Source organism: Myotis yumanensis, unplaced genomic scaffold (assembly GCF_028538775.1).
Source record: "Myotis yumanensis isolate MYYU_CA2020_CCGP unplaced genomic scaffold, mMyoYum1.0.hap1 SCAF_2, whole genome shotgun sequence".
Lineage (NCBI taxonomy): Eukaryota > Metazoa > Chordata > Mammalia > Chiroptera > Vespertilionidae > Myotis > Myotis yumanensis.
The window spans coordinates 175,615,269-175,635,264 of NW_027223753.1; the positions used below are offsets into that span (position 1 = coordinate 175,615,269).

Here is a 19,996-nt window from a genome sequence, read left to right on the forward strand (position 1 = left end):
ATCCCGAAATGACCGATGTGCTTTCACCTGGGTTACATGGAAATACAGGCGGGTCTAGTGCAAAAGCCCAGAGGGTGAAAAACATGAGTATTTAATATTCAAAGAGCCAAAAATGTTCAGAAGAGCCCACCCCTTCTGTAGGCTCATTTTCATCTTTACCAGCCCCGCAGATATTCCATTATTATACTAATCTCTCTACTCCCAGGAGAAATGTATTCAACTCAATGTGAGTGTACCCCTGTGGGATATTGTTCAACTTTCCTAACAATCATTCCCTGTAAATCTGCAGGGTCAATAAGGTGTTATTATTGTGCTTTAGACCAGTGGTCGGCAAACTGCGGCTCTCGAGCCACATGCGGCTCTTTGGCCCCTTGAGTATGGCTCTTCCTAAGCCTTAGGAGTACCCTAATTAAGTTAATAACAATGTACCTACCTATATGGATTAAGTTTAAAAAATTTGGCTCTCAAAAGAAATTTCAATCGTTGTACTGTTGATATTTGGCTCTGTTGACTAATGAGTTTGCCGACCACTGCTTTAGACCATTTGACCAACCAGGATTTATGCAGGGGACTATTTCACGTCCCCTGCATGTCACAAGGGCTTTAGTGATTGGCTTTTAGGAAGTTTTAGCGTAAGAAAATTCTCAATGTGGAAAAATATTTCTAATAATCAACAGTCCACTTAAGGAAAATGCTTACTATGAATCCCAGGCAGGCTTATAACTGCCTTTGAAATTAGTTTGAGTAGGATTTGAGTCACATATGCTCCGTAAAGGAGGCAATAAGCACTTAGCAATTGTTAACCAGCTTAGTAATTACTAACTACAAAATTAGTAATTATTAACTTAGTAATTGTTAAGCTGAACAACTGAAGCAGGCAATGAGCATTTATAAATTATTAATAAGAAAAATAGAGATTTCTATTTCAGTTGTCCTTAAACTATAATTAGCACAACCAAACTTAAGTGTAAAATTCTGAACACAAATGGTTGCATCTGAGCCAGGCCTGCAGTCTCCTTATCATAGTAACTATTTTCTGGGCACCTCCTGTAATTTCCTTTTCTTGGTTCCGCCCCATCACAGGACCCAGATCGCTTTACGCAGTTTAGAGAACGGTAGCAAGGATGGTACTAATTGTCTTTTATTTACTTATATTGACTTCAGAGAGGAAGGGAAAAGGAGGAATAGAAACATCAATAATGAGAGAGAATCATTAATTGGCTGCCCCCTGCACACTCCAACGGGGAGAGAAATGCTGGCAGAACCACTGTCAGGGAGTGGGCCCAGGCCACTGCCACTAGGGCTGTCTGGGCATTTGCAGCCTGGAGGGAGACCTGTGCCCTCCACCCCAGTCTTCTCTCCCATCCCTCCCCCAGCGAGGCCACCCCATCCACAGCACAGCTCTACTGGACCAAGGAGGGTCCCAGCCTCCAGGACCTGCCTCTCTGAGGCTGCGTGCGGGGCCCCTGCTGAGGTTAGATGGGCACAAAGAGAGGCCCTGTGTGTGATGGAGGAGATGATGGGTGCAGCAGGCCCCTGCCCCGTGCAGAGGAGAAGAGAAAAGGAGACAGTGGGTTCTGAGAATGGCCTGCGGAGAGTGCCTGTGTCCTCAGCTCCCAGCATCTTCCCGTTGCAGGTGTACCTCGTGTGTCTTCATCCAGCGGCCAAGCCCTGGAATGGAGGGAGGATGCGGAATGTGCCAAACCACAGGAGCAGAGGCAAGACTGTGGGGGAACGAATGCCTCAGTGTCAGCTCTGGGGCCTGCTGGCATCAGGGAGGAGCACACTGGGGCCATTGTCCTGTGGACGGGGCTTCCTGGAAAGAAAGTTTGAATATGTGATGGATGTGGGGAGCGTTCAGCACACATTTAACTCAACCAACGGTCAATACATGCGGATCCACTCTGTGCAGAGCCTGTGGGGATTCTTTGTGGGAACTGGAGATGAGTGGATGTGGGCTCCCCCCTCAAGAGGTCTGAGGCCTCTCAAGAGAATAGGGAACAGATCCGAAGACAATTTACACAGTGCCAACTGTTACTGACACGCAATGCCCTGGGCTGGGGGCCCGCTGGTGAGAAGAGGATTCTGGCCCTTGGGACAGTCAAGTTCTATCCAGTCAGCGTTTCACAAACACGTGTTTGGTTCATGCATTTCAGACGTGTCAAGCTTAGGGCTTGTGTGACACATGTAAGTGAAGACATTCACGTGTGGAGCTCAGAATCTATGGAAAAATAAGTCAGGGATAAAGGCCGCGGACGAGACCACCAGGGAGCAGGTGTGGGGAGGAAAGCCCAGCCCAAGGACTGTGGGTGCTGTGGCTGGTGGGCAGCACAGGAGAAGGCAGCCAGAGATGGTGCATTATGTGAAGGGGCGATGCTGTATTAACAGAGACGTGACACACAGCAGGTCCTTCTGCAGCCATGATGATGGGGTGCAGCATGAAGGCGCCTCTGCCAGCTCACCAGTGAGAAGCTCTTTCTGCAGCTCAGGTGGCATGAGGGTGATGGCACCCACCCAGCCCCTGAGGATTGCCAAGCTTGGCCCTTCATGCACGTAATTGTTATTGCAGTCAGTCCTCACTGCACCCTTCCAGGCAGGAATGGCCTGCGGTGTAGAGAAGGTGGGTCACTTGCCCAGATCCTGTGGCTGGCAGGAAGGAGGTCAGGATTCCAGCCCATCCCTCTCATCTCAGGCCTTGCATGAACACCCAGCAGTTAGAACACAGCCTGTGGTGTGTCTGAGTAGGACAGGGCCTGAATAGGGTCTGTGAGGACATCTCCTGCCTAAGAGAATCCAGAAAGTGCAAATTACCCGAACCAGTCAAGCCTGGCTCTGTGTCGATAAGCTTCAGTGGTGTTAGGCGCTAAGCGGATCAGCTACCAACCCTGGTATGATGTTTACTCCCGTGTTCTCCTGGTTTCAGGTCTTGGTCATCTCTTCTCACGGCTAATAAGACTCACCCTATTTACTGAATTTCCCCCCTAAGTCTGCTTCTCTCCACCCTTTCTCTGCCTTATCTATCCCTCCTAGCTCTGACATGCAAATCACAGCTCCTGTCATCTTGAAGCCATCACCTTGGTGTTAGAAAGTACTTTTCTAATAGTCTGTGGCTCCCTTCTGTTCTGCAAATCAAATTCTTACCTTCCTTTCTTTAAAGCAGCCATTGTGCCATCTGCTATCCTCATTTTAGTCAAGTTACCATCATCACTCTTCTCTGTTAATTTCCACTGTATTTCAAAATCTTTGTGAACTTTCTCCCAATAGAAGTAACGGTACTGTTCTGAACCATGAAGCCTTCTGCTGTTTTTTCCTTTCAGGGGCTTTCTTGGGAACACAGGCTGCTGCAGGAAGTCCTTCCAGACTGCTGGCCCCTTCCCTGTGTGGTGTGTATACATGGGCAGCAGGGTTGGCATTCTGGGCCACTCTTTTAATCCTCATCTCTCACCCACGCCCTCTCCCCTCTTCCCAATAGAAGCTCCACAACCTCGCACCAACCCTTGACTTATTCAGATAATCTTTATTTATGTGGGGTTTTTTTTTAAATCTGTGTATAAGACTACGTGAAGTTTTTATTTTGTGTGAATGTCACTTTGGGGGTAGGGTATAGTTCTATATGGTTTTTTGAGCGCAGTCTGACACGGGGACCTGGACTATAGACTTGTGTGAGCATTTGCACATACACAGAGTATCTAATAGAGTGGGTAGAGCCAAGGAACAGATGTATTTATTCTTTAACAATGAATGAGCTTATTTGTGAGTTAATGCCAGTGGGTTTTTATCAAAATACCAGCTATAAATGATTACTCTCTGTGGTTTGATGGGCAAATAGCATTTTATACTGAGGCAAAAAAAACCAACCCTGTATATTTTGTACTGGGACCAAATAATATGAGTACTAATACGTGGGACCTACAGAAAGAATGGAAGGACTAGGATATATGATGCAATTGTAGAGAAAAGTAAAAGAAAAAAATAAAGCAATCATAGGTTTAAAAGCAGTTTTCACGCCGAGGCCGGTTTGGCTCAGTGGATAGAGCGTCGGCCTGCGGACTCAAGGGTCCCAGGTTCGATTCCGGTCAAGGGCATGTGCCTGGGTTGCGGGCACATCCCCAGTGGGAGATGTGCAGGAGGCAGCTGAGCGATGTTTCTCTCTCATCGATGTTTCTAACTCTCTATCCCTCTCTCTTCCTCTCTGTAAAAAATCAATAAAATATATTTAAAAAAAAAAAAAAAAGCAGTTTTCACTTTGCTTGCTAATAACTGAATGAATTGGTGGGGGAAGGGAGGGAGAGCGATCAGCACATAAGGTTATGTAGATAAATTTCCTCTTGAGACAGCCTTGATTACTGTATCCCTTTCTCTCCTCTCTCCTCTCCCAGTTCTCTCTCTGTCTCAGCAGCATTTGGCACTTCAGGTTCCCATCCCCACGTGGACCATTTCTCTTTCTGGGGGAAATCCTGTGTGTACACAGTGGAGGACAGCTTGCCCCTTATCTAGTGAAGCAATGTTATGTAGCAAAGCTGAGATGGAGGGTCAGGAAAGGGGTTTGTTACAAAGGAAGTGAGAACACGCTCGGACAAGATGCAGGCGGGAGGGAACAAAACGTAAGTGACTCCAAACTTCACACAGTGAAGCAGGTTCTTTGCCTTCTTGGGCCGCTTCTCTTGGCCCTGCCCCACCTGCTCCCCTGCCCTCCCATCCTGATGGGAGCTCCGGGAAGGGCAGCCTTGCCAGGGCCGGGAAGGAAGGGCAGGGGAGGACCTCAGGGAGGGACCAGGGCCTCAGCTGGAATTTATGAGGTTACGTGGTGAACCCCAAGTCTCAGGACTTCAGCTTCTTCTTCTGCAAAATGGGGAGATGATTTCTCCCTCATAGGTGGTTGTGAGAGGTAAAGGGCTCGTACATGTGTAAGGCATTCCGAACGTGCCCGCTGTACAGTAAACACACCCATGTTAGCGACTGTTGCTAGAGTGGGCAACGGAGAAGTTTGCTCCTTAAGTGGGCAAGCACAAAACAAGAACTGTGTTTAAAAGAGCAAACAGCCCTGTCAACCAACAACTGTGCTCAAGAATGAATACAGAAGGCCAAGCTTAGAAAAGCAAATGGTTGACCTCTATGAGGTCTACTTTACATTTCAGCTTCTTTGTTTCAAAATCTGCATAATCAAGCTTGTTAATGGAAAATTTTAATTATTTTTAGCATAATGTCTTTAAAATATAACAGTGCCCAAACCGGTTTGGCTCAGTGGATAGAGCGTCGGCCTGCGGACTGAAAGGTCCCGGTGTTCGATTCCGGTCAAGGGCATGTACCTGGGTTGTGGGCACATCCCCAGTAGGAGATGTGCAGGAGGCAGCTGATCGATGTTTCTCTCTCATCGATGTTTCTAACTCTCTATCTCTCTCCCTTCCTCTCTGTAAAAAATCAATAAAATATATTTAAAAAATAAAAATAAAATATAACAGTACTCTATAATTTATAATCCCCATGCAACCAGTATCCTTGGCAAAGACTCAGGGTTTGTCTTTGTGTGTTTGTTCATTCAGCATTTCTGCCTTTAGTTTTCCACACCAATGAACAGAAATCCACCCCCACGTGTAACTCGGGATCTTGTTGCTGAGCGCACACAGCAGATCTCAGGTGGCCAGCAGTGAGAAATGGTACTGTAACCCATTTCCCCTGTGCCCACATCCATGCTAAGTTGGAATTTAAAGTGTTTGGGCTAACACTGAATCAAGAACTAACTTATTCTTTGTGGAGTCATAACCCACAAATCAGTGTAAGCTAACATTTCATAGCTAAAGTCATAGTCACAAAACACCCAAGACAGTTACTGAGTAGAATTTTGTCTTTTCTAGAAGAGTCATACTATTGAAACTCCCTCAAATTTGAATTAATAAGTGATATAACTAAGAGCATCCTTAATTTTCCACACTTAAAAAAATGAGTTATAAATTCAACTTCAGGTTGTTCCCTTCCTATGGAGGCAGATAGGATAAGCAATCACTACTACACAGCAACCATTTATGCTTTTCAGCACCAGTAGAGTGGATTTACTGAGACAACCGACCAAGTCGAAACACATGCTTTCCAGTGAATTCTGAATGATTTTTGATTTCTTTGAACATGCCCATTTGGCTTCTGGACTGGTTTTAGTAGGGGCACATTTGTTTAATGGAGAGCAATAGATCTCCAAAACAAGCTAGGAAAAGAAATTTCTAGAATGTGGAAACTGATGTAGCTAGCATAAATAAGTTACAGATAATTTTCTCTCTTTCCTTTGCCAACCTTGGGAAAGACCCAAGAATTATCCTACCATGGGACTTGAAAGATTGAAAGTAAAAGGTACAAAATAGTAAAATGGACTCTTACTGTAACTGCCTAGAAATCCTCATCAGGGGGTACTTTGAATATTAAACTTTTAATATGAGACCCAATTTCCTATGAAACTATTCAGACTAGAATTAGAGAACTAAAATTTGAATGTATTTTCATACAGAAAATATAGGGCTATTCAGAGGGGCAGGTTTCATGATAATACTTTATTTCCCCAATAAGGAGGAGCCTGTCAGAATGGAATAATTAAATGACTTAGTTAGTTTTCTTTCTTTCTGATAGTCCTAGTCCTCCTCCTCCTAGTGTTCCCTTTGGATTACATCACCTACTTCTATGAACACTGGGGTTTGTTTTTGTTATGGCAATGTTTAGAAGGGAAGATGGTCCTTTTACAGTAGGAGAGAATCCCTCTACTGGTTGTTTCTTCAAATTGCAGGTCTGCACTCAATGGTTCAGAATTTTTTTTTTTAAGTGAAAATATGTATTGGATATAGTAAGTTTAAGTGTTTTTCAGTGAAACCTGTTTCCATTATGTATCAATGAATACAGAATCAAGGTTACTTGCCTGTCTGAAACATTCAGCACCCGTGGGCTGCATACAAGTCAGCCACAGGATTAGGGTGAGGCGAGTGAGGCAGGTTAAGTAAATGTTGGGTAGGATCCTGTCTCTATTTAAATTCTGATATTTTGTTTATTGTGGATTTTTGCATTAATTTTTTTAAAAAAAACTTTACATTTAAATAGGACTGATTTTTATTACTACACTTTTTTATGTCCCCTTAAATGTTGTACCTCAAGTGAGCGCCTTGCCCTGACCTTCAGTATATGCCTCAGGGAATGGAGAGGGCAGGAGCCTGGGAATCTGAGACACACATGGGAATGAGAAGCTGACAATGTGTGACTCTTCTCCTATCTCAATGAGGCAGGAAGTAAACGCATCAGCTAAGAGTGAGGAAGACAGACCTCAGAGAGGGGAGACTTGGCATGGCTGGTGAAGAGACTGGGAGAGGGAGAAGGTCGGGACAAGTGAAGGACAGTCACACAGCACGGAGTGCCCTGCCCACAGCTGGGTATGGCCATTGGCAGGGATGCTGCCTGCGGGTGTCACACCTTCCCCAGCAGCCTGGCGGGTGTTGTAGGAGCAGAGAAGACAGGGGTGACCTGAGGTCTGGGGCTGTTGGGGTGACAGGACGGGAACCGAGGAGAGGAGGGCGAAGGTGCCAGATGGTTCCTCATCCAAGGCAGGGAGGTGGGTCAGGAGCTTGCTGGGAGGGGTGAGGGGGTTGGGGGCAGGGAGAGGTGGACAGAGTGTTCTAAATGAATATATAGAGGTGGTGGTTGAAGATGAGTGTACTGGAGAGTATGTGTACTTGAGTTTAGAATTTAGAGGGAATGAAGTTCCAAGCGAGGCCATATAAAGGATTTTCTTGCTGATAAGTTGTCTTGTGCGTAGTGGAGAGGAATTGTGAACACAGTGGTGCATACATCATAAAATAAGGGTTCCTTAAACTTCCAAGTGTCTTTTAAAAATATATATATATTTTTATTGATTTCAGAGAGGGAGAGAGAGATAGAAACATCAATGATGAGAGAGAATCGTTGATTAGCTGCCTCCTGCATGCCCTCTACTGGGGATCAAGCCCGCAACCAGGGCATGTGCCCTTGACCGGAATCAAACCCGGGACCCTTCAGTTCGCAGGCGACACTCTATCCACTGAGCCAAACCAGCTAGGGCATAAAGTAATATTCTGATGATATATCATAGAATTGTATACTTGAAATCTATATAATTTTATTAACCAATGTCACTCCAATAAATTTTTAAAAAATTTCCTCCACTACAGTGTGGTGGAAAGTCTGCGTGTCGTGAAGAATACTTATGGCCACAGCTTTCCTCCCAAATGTTCCTCCTCCTGCCAACTCTGAACAGAAAAGTTATTCATAGGAATATTACTTACCAAATCCTACGGGAACTACTAACAATATGAGCTACTTGTTAACCATCAGTGGCTATTTACTTGCTAAGATTATATAGAATACTTGTAATTGGAGCACTAGATGCTCATCACAATATCTAGGGAAAAATAAAAGTCTTCTTTTGTAGTTAGTGCCAAAGAATTCATCTGGCTGCAAGAGCAGATTCTATCAGGCATCCTAAGTATTATTACTTATAAAACAGATGACAGTATTGTGTTTGGGGCAGTGAAATTAAATCCCATACCAAAGTAGGCCAAGAGCAGGTGTCAGCCTGGGACAGATGTCAGCACCAGGGACAAAACAAAAAGAACAGTCATGTAATCCTGTGAACATATTTGGAACTATAAACTGCAAATATAAATTCTGGATTGTTAACTATCATTTAGGACTATGCTGTCCAATATAATAATCACTAGCCACTTGTGGCTATTTAAGTTTAAGTTAATTAAAATTAAGTAAGTAAAAATTAAGTAAAATTCAGGTCCTCAGTTGAATTTCAGTAGCCTCGTGTGGCCTGTCACTGCTGTGTTGGGCAGCACAGACAGAGAGCACTTCCATCACTGCAGAAAGTTCTACTGGACAGACCTGATACAGCACTTAAAACTTTTCCAGTGTGTGTGGGGTTTTTTTGTGGGGGAGGGAGACTCCAAAAATGTTCTATGGTAACCCATATTTATCACTGTTTTCTGATCACCTCATACACTGTGACACAAATAACTGAAATATGTTTACCAACACAGCTCTCCACTCTAACGATACACATAATACAACCAATTAAAATGTGTTGGCTGGATCAAATAATCAGGACAAGAGAAAAACAAATATGGAAACACTAACTCTTTATCCAAACATAGTTTCACTTATGAATGCATGTCCGAAGTCAGGCCAATGCCATTTCTGAGCCCCATCTTGTCACCTATTCTCATCAACTATTATATTTTTTTAAAGAAAGTTAGTTTTACATTAGTAGCAAGGTATAATTAAATTTATGTAATGACTCTGACCTGTGCCAGAGTCAATAAAATTGCTACCAGAAATGCTGAGAAAATCCCAGTTATAGAGTAATCATCAAGAAAGCACAAGATTTGAGCAACATGACTAAATAATAATGATGATGATGATATATAAAAAGACTTGTGCAAATTAAGACAACCAGATCTAATAGCATTATTGATTTTTTAAAAAAAGTATCAACTGTATAAAGTCCATAATCTGGACTTTTTATTCCACATTTGCTTTCCCTCTGTGTTCTGATCAACCATGAATCTTCCAAAAGTACCATTTTAAATACATCTTATCACATTACTAGGTGATAAGATTATTTTCTTGATTCTTTTTTTAAAAAAACAACACATATTTTATTGATTTTTTACAGAGAGGAAGGGAGAGGGATAGAGAGTTAGAAACATCGATCAGCTGCTCCTACACACCCCCCACCGGGGCTGTGCCCGCCACCAAGGTACATGCCCTTGACCGGAATAGAACCTGGGACCTTTCAGTCCGCAGGCCGACTGACGCTCTATCCACTGAGCCAAACGGATTAGGGCATTTTCTGGATTCTTTATCTGATTTTCGAGGTTGTTTGCCCAACAAAACCACACTTAAAAAGCGATACATGATTGCAATTCACCGGAATAAAAACAAGTAATTCAATGAAGATGGCAAATACTTAACTAAGAATAGTTTTCACAAGTAGTGGGCAGATCATGGTTTATAACCATAGATACTAGTTGTACATAAAAATCATGAGCCTGAGACATGATAGTACATATACACTTTCTGATTAAAAATCAACTGCTGAGCACGCTTCTGGGCCACGGAAGAGTCAAGAACTGCACAGACAGCATAAAGCTCGCTGTGGACTGTGGTCTTTATCCCCCCTACATAGCTTGAGCTGACAAAGGTGACTTAAAATTTTCCCCTCAAAACCAACTGTTGGGTGATAAATATTATAATTAAATAAGGAATTGAACTCCCAATAAGTCATAGAAATCAAAATGTGGGTTGTCCCTTGTCTCAATTCCCTCTTGATAATGTCTCTTTCTGTTACCACCTGCAAAGTATTAACAGACTTAATGCTCAAGAGTCGTTGGTTAAACAGACAAGAATGGTGAAGACCTGGGAGGGGCTGGTGCGTGGAGAAGGGGTCATTGGGGAAAAACAAACAAACAAACAAACAAACAAACAAATGGGACATCTATAATACTTTCAACAATAAAGATAAATTAAAAAAACAAAAAGAGTCCTTAGACCACTCAGCGTTTAAGCTGGGAAACATGTGTGAGACCACACATCCCTGGTGGCTACAGCACCGGGCCACAGGGCTTGGAAGGAAACAGTTTTATTTTGAGCAGAGTGCAAAGACAATGCAGCACTTCGCAGCTACATTGTAACTAGATCCTGCTTCTATTTATTAAGGAAATAATTAGATATTAACAGTGTCTTAATTAGCAATACAGGGGAATAGCCTTCTTATCACATCAGACACTGAAATTCCTGGCACATATTTTTCTCAGAAGCCAGTCTAGCCCTAGCCAATTTGGCTCAGTGGATAGAGCACTGGCCTGAGGGCTGAAGGGTCTTGGGTTCGATTCCAGTCAAGGGCCTATACCTGGATTGCAAGCTTGATCCCTGGCCCTGGTGGGGGAGGGGGTGGCAACCAATTGATGTCTTTTACACATCAATGTTTCTCTATCTCTCCTCTTCCCTTCCATTCTCTCTAAAATCAATAAAAAAAATCCTCTGGTGAGAATTAACAAAACAAACAAACAAACAAAAAACAAAACAAAAAAAGAAGCAGCCCATCTACCTTTGCCCCATGTTCTGAAAAAGAACAGCCTATGTACTTGCTGGTCTCTCATAACTCACAAAGAACATACAATTTCCTTCCCTACAGTATTTTAGAGGAAAATCTCAGAGTTCACCTCAGAGTCACAATAAAAAGCCATTTGATTTCTCTCATCCCTATTATTGGAAGAGACCAGTTAGAAATTCATTCTATTAACTTCACCTAAATTCAGATATTATTGTACCTAATCTAAGAATAAATACTCTGGACTTAAAAACAAACGTTAATCTTATTTTTTCTACTACCCTTCTTGTGTTTACTCTGCTAGCTTTATTACAAATACTATACATAGACATGATACTAGGTTCTGCTATTTTAGCACAGAAGGTTAAAAAAAATCCTGGCTAGGCCAGCTGGTGTGGCTCAGTGGATGAGCATGAACCAGGAGGTCATGGTTTGATTCCCAGTCAACGCAGATGCCAGGGTTGTGGCTTGATCTCCAATGGGGGGCATGCAGGAGACAACTGATCAATTATTCTCTCTCATCCTTGATGTTTTATCTCTCCCTCTCCTTCTCCCTTACTCTATGAAATCAATACAAATATAGTTTAAAAATCCTGGCTACAATTTTTAAGTATATCAATTAGAATAACATTACCCTCTTTCAAAATTATTATAAAATGTTGAACCTTTCAAGGGTCAATTCTTCCTTCTTCACCAGAATTTGAAATGGAACTCATGAACTGATGACTTGCAACAGATCAACTGGCATCAGGCAGAAAGCAGCACAACCTTAAAAAGAGACAATAACTAATTATGTTGACACATTAATTAAGCAGCTATAATAGTTTTCATAAATAATATTTGAAGAAAAAAATGTTTGAGACCAAGCGTCCCTGTCTTACTACGGAAATGAGTCAGACAGAGATTGTAGGAAACACTTACTCTCAGCAGGGGGAGAGACAATATAGCACTTCACAGCTATATTGTAACAATTAACCCAACCTGCCTGCTACAGAAAAGTCATGTCATACCTCAATACTTGTATTTAATTTCTGGTAAATCTCATGGATTTGATCTCTCATCTCTTGGCTCAACATATTTATTTGCTTCATCCAAAACAAGCATCTTGATCCATTTGGAAAATTAAAAAATAAGTCTTACTTAAGTGTGGGTTGTGCATAGAACCTTCCTTTCAAAGATTATGGTATGGAACAGGCAGGGAAGAGGAACTTTACAGTGGAGAAACCTCACAAATACTACCTCAGCCAGATGATCAAGGTCAATACCAAATCAAACCCTTGATGTAATGAGAAAATGGCACTTTAATTCTGTGGTCTTCCTCTCCAAAATCCCTAACCCAAGTCTAACCTTAAGAAAAACATCAAATTTCAAATGTAGGGCATTCTAAAACTATCAGACCAATACTCCTCAAAACTGTCAAGGTAATCAACCCAGGTGCGATCCTGGAACAGAAAGACAGTAGGTAAAAATCAAGGAAATTTGAATAAACTCTGGACTTTGGTTCAAGATAATGTACCAATGTTGGTTCATTAATTTTAACACTACGGTGTCGGGTGAATTTCCCGCCAAAATATAAGATGGCGCGGGCAATTATTTAGGTTTCCCGCGCAAAATCAGAGTTAGTTTAAACACGTAATAATATTCACAAAACTCAAAACTAAAGACGTCCGGACACAAGAAGTATTTCTCAATAACTATTCTCTTTGCATGGTGAGATATCCAGGGATATCGGTTATAAAATGAGAAAACAATACATTGGTACCCTAACGGTATTGTACTCGACCAGCGCCATAAAGTGTTCTCTCCTTACAAGGGATTTTTATGATACCTATTACCCCAATGGGTATGAAACGGTTCGCATACGCAGGTAGGTATCTTTGTGAACGGCAAACAAACAAATATTTGGTAATACGCAGTTACAATCGGCCCGAGTTTACACGTTTCCCGCACTCCACCGCAAATCTATATGAACCGAGTTAAGACGGCTCCCGCGGAGTACGTGCAATTCACACGAGCCGACTTAACTCGTTTCCCGCAATCCAAGTGTTAACAAATGTACCCTACTAAAATACAATGTTAATAATATGCCTAACTGGGTGCAAGGTATCTGGGAACTCTGTACTGTCTTCTTAATGTGTCTGCAAATCTAACACCATTCTGAAAAAATAAAGCCTATTAAAGAAAAGTCTTGCCAGATGGCATGGCTCAGTGGTTGAGCACTGACCTATGAACCAGGAGATCTTAGTTTGATTCCCGGTCAGGGCATATGCTCAGGTTTCGGTCTTAATTCCCAGTGTAGGGCGTGCAGGAGGCATCTGATCAATGATTCTCTTTTGTCATTGATGTTTCTATCCCTCTCTCCCTCTCTCAAATCAATAATAATATATTTTTTAAAAAGTCTTAGTATCACCTCTAGATATTCATGCATGGCAACTGGCTTAAACAATTAGGCTAATTATTTTTCTTTACCATATCCCACATATTATGGTTAAAAAACACCCTAGGAAAAACATGGTAATACTTACAAAGATATCCTCTATTTAACATCTCCTGTTCTCCCGGGAGTACCAATAACCAGTATGTGCTGGGCCAGTCTGCATTTTTGCATTTCATTTTTGAACACCAATTCCACAAAGCAGGCATGACAAGTTGTTCCCAGACAGAATTCAAGAGCTAGAGTTACCGTTTGGATCTAAAAGTCAAAAGCGTTAAGTTATTATGTTGCAGAAATAAAGGCTCCATCAAATGATTTCCGAAACACATGGCTAAATGCCAAACTGTTCATATTCAGTTTAAAATTCTGGTCTGCAAGCAGCTTTTATACAGCACAACACAGAATCACCTCCAAATTTACAACTAATCAAACTGCTTCACGATAGACTCCTTTTAAGTGTCTCATTTTTAATTAGATTTTTGTACTTTTTCAAACTTGGGATCCTGTTTCTTAAAGTATCAAAAAGAACATTTCCGATAGAGAATCGAAGATGGCGGCATAGGTAAACACCGGAGACTGCCGCCGTGGACAACCACTTCAAAAATACGACTAAAAGTCGGAGCGGACATCAACCAGAACCACGGGAAGGCTGGCTGAGGAGAGTCTCTTCAACTAGAAGCAAAAACAACAGCATTCCGACGCTCAGCGGAGGCGCAGTGTGGAAAATTTAAAGGTACGGCCGTGCGGTGGTGAGGGTGCGCGCGCAAAGCGGGCTGGCGGCTGAGGGCGCGATTGTCGTTTTCAATCAGGAGCGAGTCTCAGACTCTGGGCTACAGATCCGGGCGAGTCTCTAGGGACCCAGACTCAAACGGGAGAAGCGGGACTGTCTGGCTACGGCCCCTCCGAGGTTTGCAGCGATTGCTGGGACAGAGAGGCAGAGCCCCTGGGGACGGACTGAGAGCGGCCATAGCGGCTCCCTCCCCCCGCCCTGTTGAGCCCGCCCCGCCCAAACCCTGCGCACAGCCATTTGCCGATCGCCTCAGGCAAGGGCTGGGCTAGCGCCTCCCCTGAGGACTGAAGTTTTCCCACAGCTGATTTCCACCGCCAGTCGGCCTGGTGGTCAAATCCCTCTAGTGTTAACTACAACAATTAAGGCTTGGCTAGAACAAGACTGCGCACAGAGACCACAAGGGGGTGCACCAAGAAAGCATAAAAGATGCGGAGACAAAAAAACATGACAGAAATGGAGGATATGGAGCTAAGAATCGCAATTTTGAGGGCTTGCCATAAATTTGTGCAGAGCCTCACGAAAACTAATGAGACCCTCGATGCTACGATAAAGAAATTAGAAAATAAGCATACACAGACTGAAATAAAGAATATTATACCCAATAGCAGACCAGAGGAGCACAAGAATCAAACCAAAGATTCGACAAAAAACACCCAATTGGAAAAGCAAAATGAAAAAAGAATCCGAAAGTGTGAAGATAGTGTAAGGAGCCTCTGGGACAGCTTTAAGCGGACTAATATCAGAATTATTGGAGTGCCAGAAGATGAGAGACAGCAAGATATTGAAAACCTATTTCAAGAAATAATGGCAGAAAACTTCCCCCATCTGGAGAAAGAAATGGACTTACAGGTCCAAGAAGCGCAGAGGACCCCAAACAAAAGGAATCCAAAGAGGACCACACCAAGACACATCATCATTAAAATGCCAAGAGCAAAAGACAAAGAGAAAATCTTAAAAGCAGCAAGAGAAAGAGGCTCAATTACCTACAAGGGAATACCCATACGACTGTCAGCTGATTTCTCAACAGAAACTTTGCAGGCCAGAAGGGAATGGCAAGAAATATTCAAAGTGATGAATACCAAGAACCTACAACCAAGATTACTTTATCCAGCAAAGCTATCATTCAGAATTGAAGGTCAGATAAAGAGCTACACAGATAAGGAAAAGCTAAAGGAGTTCATCACCGCCAAACCAGTATTATATGAAATGCTGAAAGGTATCCTTTAAGAAGAGGAAGAAGAAGAAAAAGGTAAAGATACAAATTATGAACAACAAATATGCATCTATCAACAAATGAATCTAAGAATCAAGTGAATAAATAACCTGATGTACAGAATGAACTGGTGACTATAATGAATCAGGGACATAGAAAGGGAATGGACTGACTATTCTTGGGGGAAAAGGGGTGTGGGAGATGCGGGAAGTGACTGGACAAAAATCATGCACCTATGGATGAACTCAGTGGGTGGGGAGTGAGGGTGGAGGGTGGGGTGGCAGCTGGAAGGAGGGGAGTTATGGGGGGAAAAAAGATGAACAAATGTAATAATCTGAACAATAAAGATTAAAAAAAAAAAAAAAAGAACATTTCCTATATTATTCTTCTGTGTGTAAGACATGTAGTGAATAAGCTCTGTGTTAACAGCTCCAAGGCAAGACGTTCTGTATGTATTCACTGATTACCATTCCCTTTAAAAATAAGTACCTTTTCAATAGGAAACTGTGACTATACAGCCTTGATCTAAATAAAGCCTTCAACTTTGTTAGGGCACAGGGAAGGCCACCCCAAAATATCCCACCATGGCATACTGATTACTTTGAATTAAAGTTACTTGACAAGCAGCTGGTGCAGGAAGGGCCCATTGAGACCTCGCTTGTTGCCTTGAACTCAGGAAATTCACCTCTGCAGTTAGAGGTGCACTCCTTGCTGCAGGGAAGCTGAGGGAGACACCCTCATCACTAGAGGTAAGGAATCCAGGGCCGAAGAGCTTACATAAACAAACCATGTTACTCCTTCACTGACTTACTGCCCAAGCCCAAACTCACTAAAGAGCACCCAAACCCAAGTGTATTTATCTTGTCACTTCTTCAAAAATATATTGTTTCTTTGTCTAAAAAAGTAAAATAAGCTGGCTGGTTCATCATTTCTCAGAGCAACTTTACAGTGGAGAGTCCTCACAAATATTACCTCAGCTGGGTGATCAAGGTCAATACCAACAGTCAAACCCTGGATGTAATGAGATCCCTGTGATGGGACAGGGAAAGGAATCATAGACTTTGATGGAAGTTGGAAGGGCACAGATGAAGGTGGATGGGCAGAGTTTCTGGCAGGAAGCCTAGCTCAGGAATTCCATTTTCTCAATAACATTGGGATCATTTGTTGAGAATGGCTCGTAGGAGATTTCAGGGTTTTGAAAAGAGTGAAGAGGACTTGATAAAGCAGTTGCATAAAATGGAAGAATGAAAGCCTAGGTGAAGTTGACTACCATGAACTAATTTTTTTTTTTTTTACCAAATCTTCCCAGTGTATAAGTTTCTCCAGCTCTTCTAGGAGGTTTGCTGTAGGTACAAAGATATATAGTTGGATTCATCCATGGCTGAAGTTTTCTCTGGTGGATAGTATCTAATAGTCATTGATAGCATTTATAAATCTTGGGGGCGAGGGAATAGGTTTTTGTTAGTTATATTACAAATAAACCAAGGGCCAGATATGTTAAGGGGCTTGTTTCTGATCACTTGGGTAATAAAGAGTGGTTGCAAAAATTAGAACTTGAATCTTCAAAATTACATATTCCTTTCTAGGTGGTAAAAATGTTTTGTAGTTTTTTGAAGAAAAAAATGAGAAAATTTCCCAAGAGGAATTTCAGGGAATAGTTTATAAGTAAACTACTTTAACACTGTAAACACTGAGGATATAAAACAATATACAAAAACATAAAAATTCTAAAAGCTTGGCCTCTAGTTTTTAAAATATACCCAGTATGCCTCACTAAAAACAGCCACTGACTATACACCCATTTTCTGACTTCAACAGTAACCCTGTAGTCATTTTTGATGCTGGTAATGTTTCTTCCTGTTTACATATAACCCAATAAAAATGAAAACATATAAAATTATACATGAGGAGCAATGAAAGATACAGATATATAAATATTTTTTTGTATTAGCCCAGCTTACAGATATTTGATCTGGTAAAATTGTTATATTATAGACTAAAATGTCTGCCTTAATTATTATTAAACAGTATGTTTCTTTTCACTGAAGTTCAAGATATTCACAATAATATCCTTAACTGCTTGACTTTTTTCAACTTAAAATTTAAAAATGTAATGATTATCTAATGATTTATGCCAAAGACCCACACTTACCAAAAGTCCAATTACAATGGCTAATAACAGGTAAAATTACTTTTATGTCCCAGACAATGGACAAGAATTTAATACAACAATCCCATGAAGTGGAAAATTATTATCATCTCTACTGTAAAGAGGAGGTAACAGGCTCAGTGAGATTAGGTAACTTGCCTACTGCCTTCCAAGTGCTGGAGCTGGGCTTTGAACCCAGGTGTGTCCCATTCCACAATTTGAGCTTCAGCTTCTATACACGATACTACTTTAACCCTACCTTTAGCAGTGGCTCTCAACCTTGGCTGCACATTAGAATCACCTGGGCATCTTTTTATTTTTTTTTATTTTTTATTTTTTTAAAATATATTTTATTGATTTTTTTACAGAGAGGAAGGGAGAGAGATAGAGAGTTAGAAACATCGATCAGAGAGAAACATCGATCAGCTGCCTCCTGCACATCTCCTACTGGGGATGTGCCCGCAACCCAGGTACATGCCCTTGACCGGAATCAAACCTGGGACCTTTCAGTCCGCAGGCCGACGCTCTATCCACTGAGCCAAACCGGTTTCGGCTACCTGGGCATCTTTTTAAAATCCTAATTTCTGGGCCTCATCCTCCAGAAATTCTGTTTCTTTGTTACTAATGTTGTGGCCCTACCCCATAACAAAGAAACAGAATTTCCGGAGGATGAGGCCCAGAAATCAGGATTTTAAAAAGATGCCCAGATGATTCTAATGTGCAGCCAAGGTTGAGAACCACTGCTTTACAGTGATGTATGGATCTCTTGCAACACATGAATATAACCGTCTCCACGGACATCAGAGCCGAATGATATGCCACTGTGATTTACTATATAAAATGTATTTCCAAAAACATATAGTAAATAACTATTCTTTGACAATTTAATACAGTTACTTCTTCCCAAAAATATAAAGTAAATGCCACAGGGGGGAACTTGAATATAAAACAACTCTCAGCCCTTCTGAACGATAAATTCGCTTCTGTTAACTAGATTTATTCCAACAACGAGAAAGAACCCCCCAGGAGTCTCTCTCTGAGCTGCACGCTGATGAAGGAACTGAGAGGGGCCTTCAGGGCGTCCTGGCCCCCCTTGGGGTTTCATCACCGCAGGGAGGAGCACCGCGCTCCCCGCACAGGGAAGGCACCTGCCAATGGTCAGGATGTGTCCAAGGGTCACTCCTGCCTGGGGCTGCCAGGTACAAAACAGGACGCCCAGTCAAATTTCCGACAAATAACACTTTTATATTTTAATTTTATTTTATATTGGGGACATGTTTAGGCTAAATGATTACTTGCTGTTTATCTGAAATGTAAATGCAAATAGCATCCCGTATTTTTATTGCTAAAGTTGGCAACCAACCCCTGGCGAGGTGCGCATAAAAGATGGCAGGCCCGGCGCCATGCCCCGCCCCCCCCCCTCGTAAATGGGAAACTGAGGCCAATGGCAGGCGGAAGGGGGCGGTGGGAAGGGGAAGAAAGGGAAGGGCTGGTGGTGGGAGGGCTCCCTCCGCAGGTGGAATTGGAAGCCGACTTCCCTGACTTGCAGATTCTTTCCTCATTTTCCTCCTCTCCCACCCTCGGGTATCCCGCGCAGCTCTCATTGCGAAAGGGGGCCAAACAGCACAGGCCCCGCCCCTGGACAGGCACCCTACCTCCCCGAACCTCCCTCCTTCTCCCCCCTCCCGTCCCCCCCCGCCCCCCCCACACACCCCCGTTACCTCGGGCTCGGGACACGCTGCCGCCGGTCCGCTCAGGCGCCACCAGCAGCACCGACATCACAGAGGTGGCCGCCACGCCCCTGGATCTCAGCCGCTGGTAGACCTGCAGCTCAGACGTCCTCCCGAGTCGTCCCTCCATCCCGCACAGAAGTCTCTTGTCCTCCTCTGGCCACTGTCCAGGTCTGGGCCGAGAAGCAGGCCAATCCGAGCGAGGCATTCGAGAGGGCGCGTCGCCGCTCACACCAATCAAAGGACCGAGCAGGTTCAGTGGCGCTCGGCCAATCGGACCGCGCGCCCGTCGCGTGTGGTCCCGCCTCCTCAGCTGGGCTCCTGCTCCGAGGGGTTTGCTGGGTCCTCAGCCTCCTGAGCAGCCGGGGTGCTGGTCCGTCCGTCCGTCCGTCCTCCTGCGGCCCCGGGGGTTCTCTCTCTCTTGGGCTCTAGGACGAGGAACCCCCATGGCCTTTCATCTTTAGAGCCGCTAAGGGCAGAGGGTAGCTGTCGTAGGATATAAGAGTGTGGAATAAGATACAAATTTTTGTGTTTTCAAGAATGTGAAAAACATGTTTT

At 43.0% G+C, this 19,996-nt stretch overlaps 1 long non-coding RNA gene and 3 other non-coding genes across 5 annotated transcripts; all 4 read right to left on the reverse strand.

The window, feature by feature from the left end:
* Positions 1-1,135: 1,135 nt before the first annotated feature.
* Positions 1,136-19,593, reverse strand: LOC139004061 (uncharacterized). Of its 2 annotated transcripts, none has more exons than XR_011470326.1 (4): positions 19,430-19,593; positions 13,648-13,814; positions 11,788-11,890; positions 1,136-1,816 (listed from the first exon to the last, which is right to left on the reverse strand). It is a non-coding gene; the product is annotated as an uncharacterized lncRNA (long non-coding RNA). The 2 variants fall into 2 exon arrangements; XR_011470327.1 differs by having other exon boundaries at positions 11,757-11,890.
* On the reverse strand, positions 10,587-10,716 carry LOC139004639 (small nucleolar RNA SNORA63). The gene has a single exon (XR_011470493.1). It is a non-coding gene; the product is annotated as a small nucleolar RNA SNORA63 (small nucleolar RNA).
* LOC139004779 (small nucleolar RNA SNORA81) lies at positions 11,341-11,487 on the reverse strand. Its single transcript, XR_011470592.1, has one exon. It is a non-coding gene; the product is annotated as a small nucleolar RNA SNORA81 (small nucleolar RNA).
* LOC139004637 (small nucleolar RNA SNORA63) lies at positions 11,975-12,109 on the reverse strand. The gene has a single exon (XR_011470492.1). It is a non-coding gene; the product is annotated as a small nucleolar RNA SNORA63 (small nucleolar RNA).
* Positions 19,594-19,996: the final 403 nt, after the last annotated feature.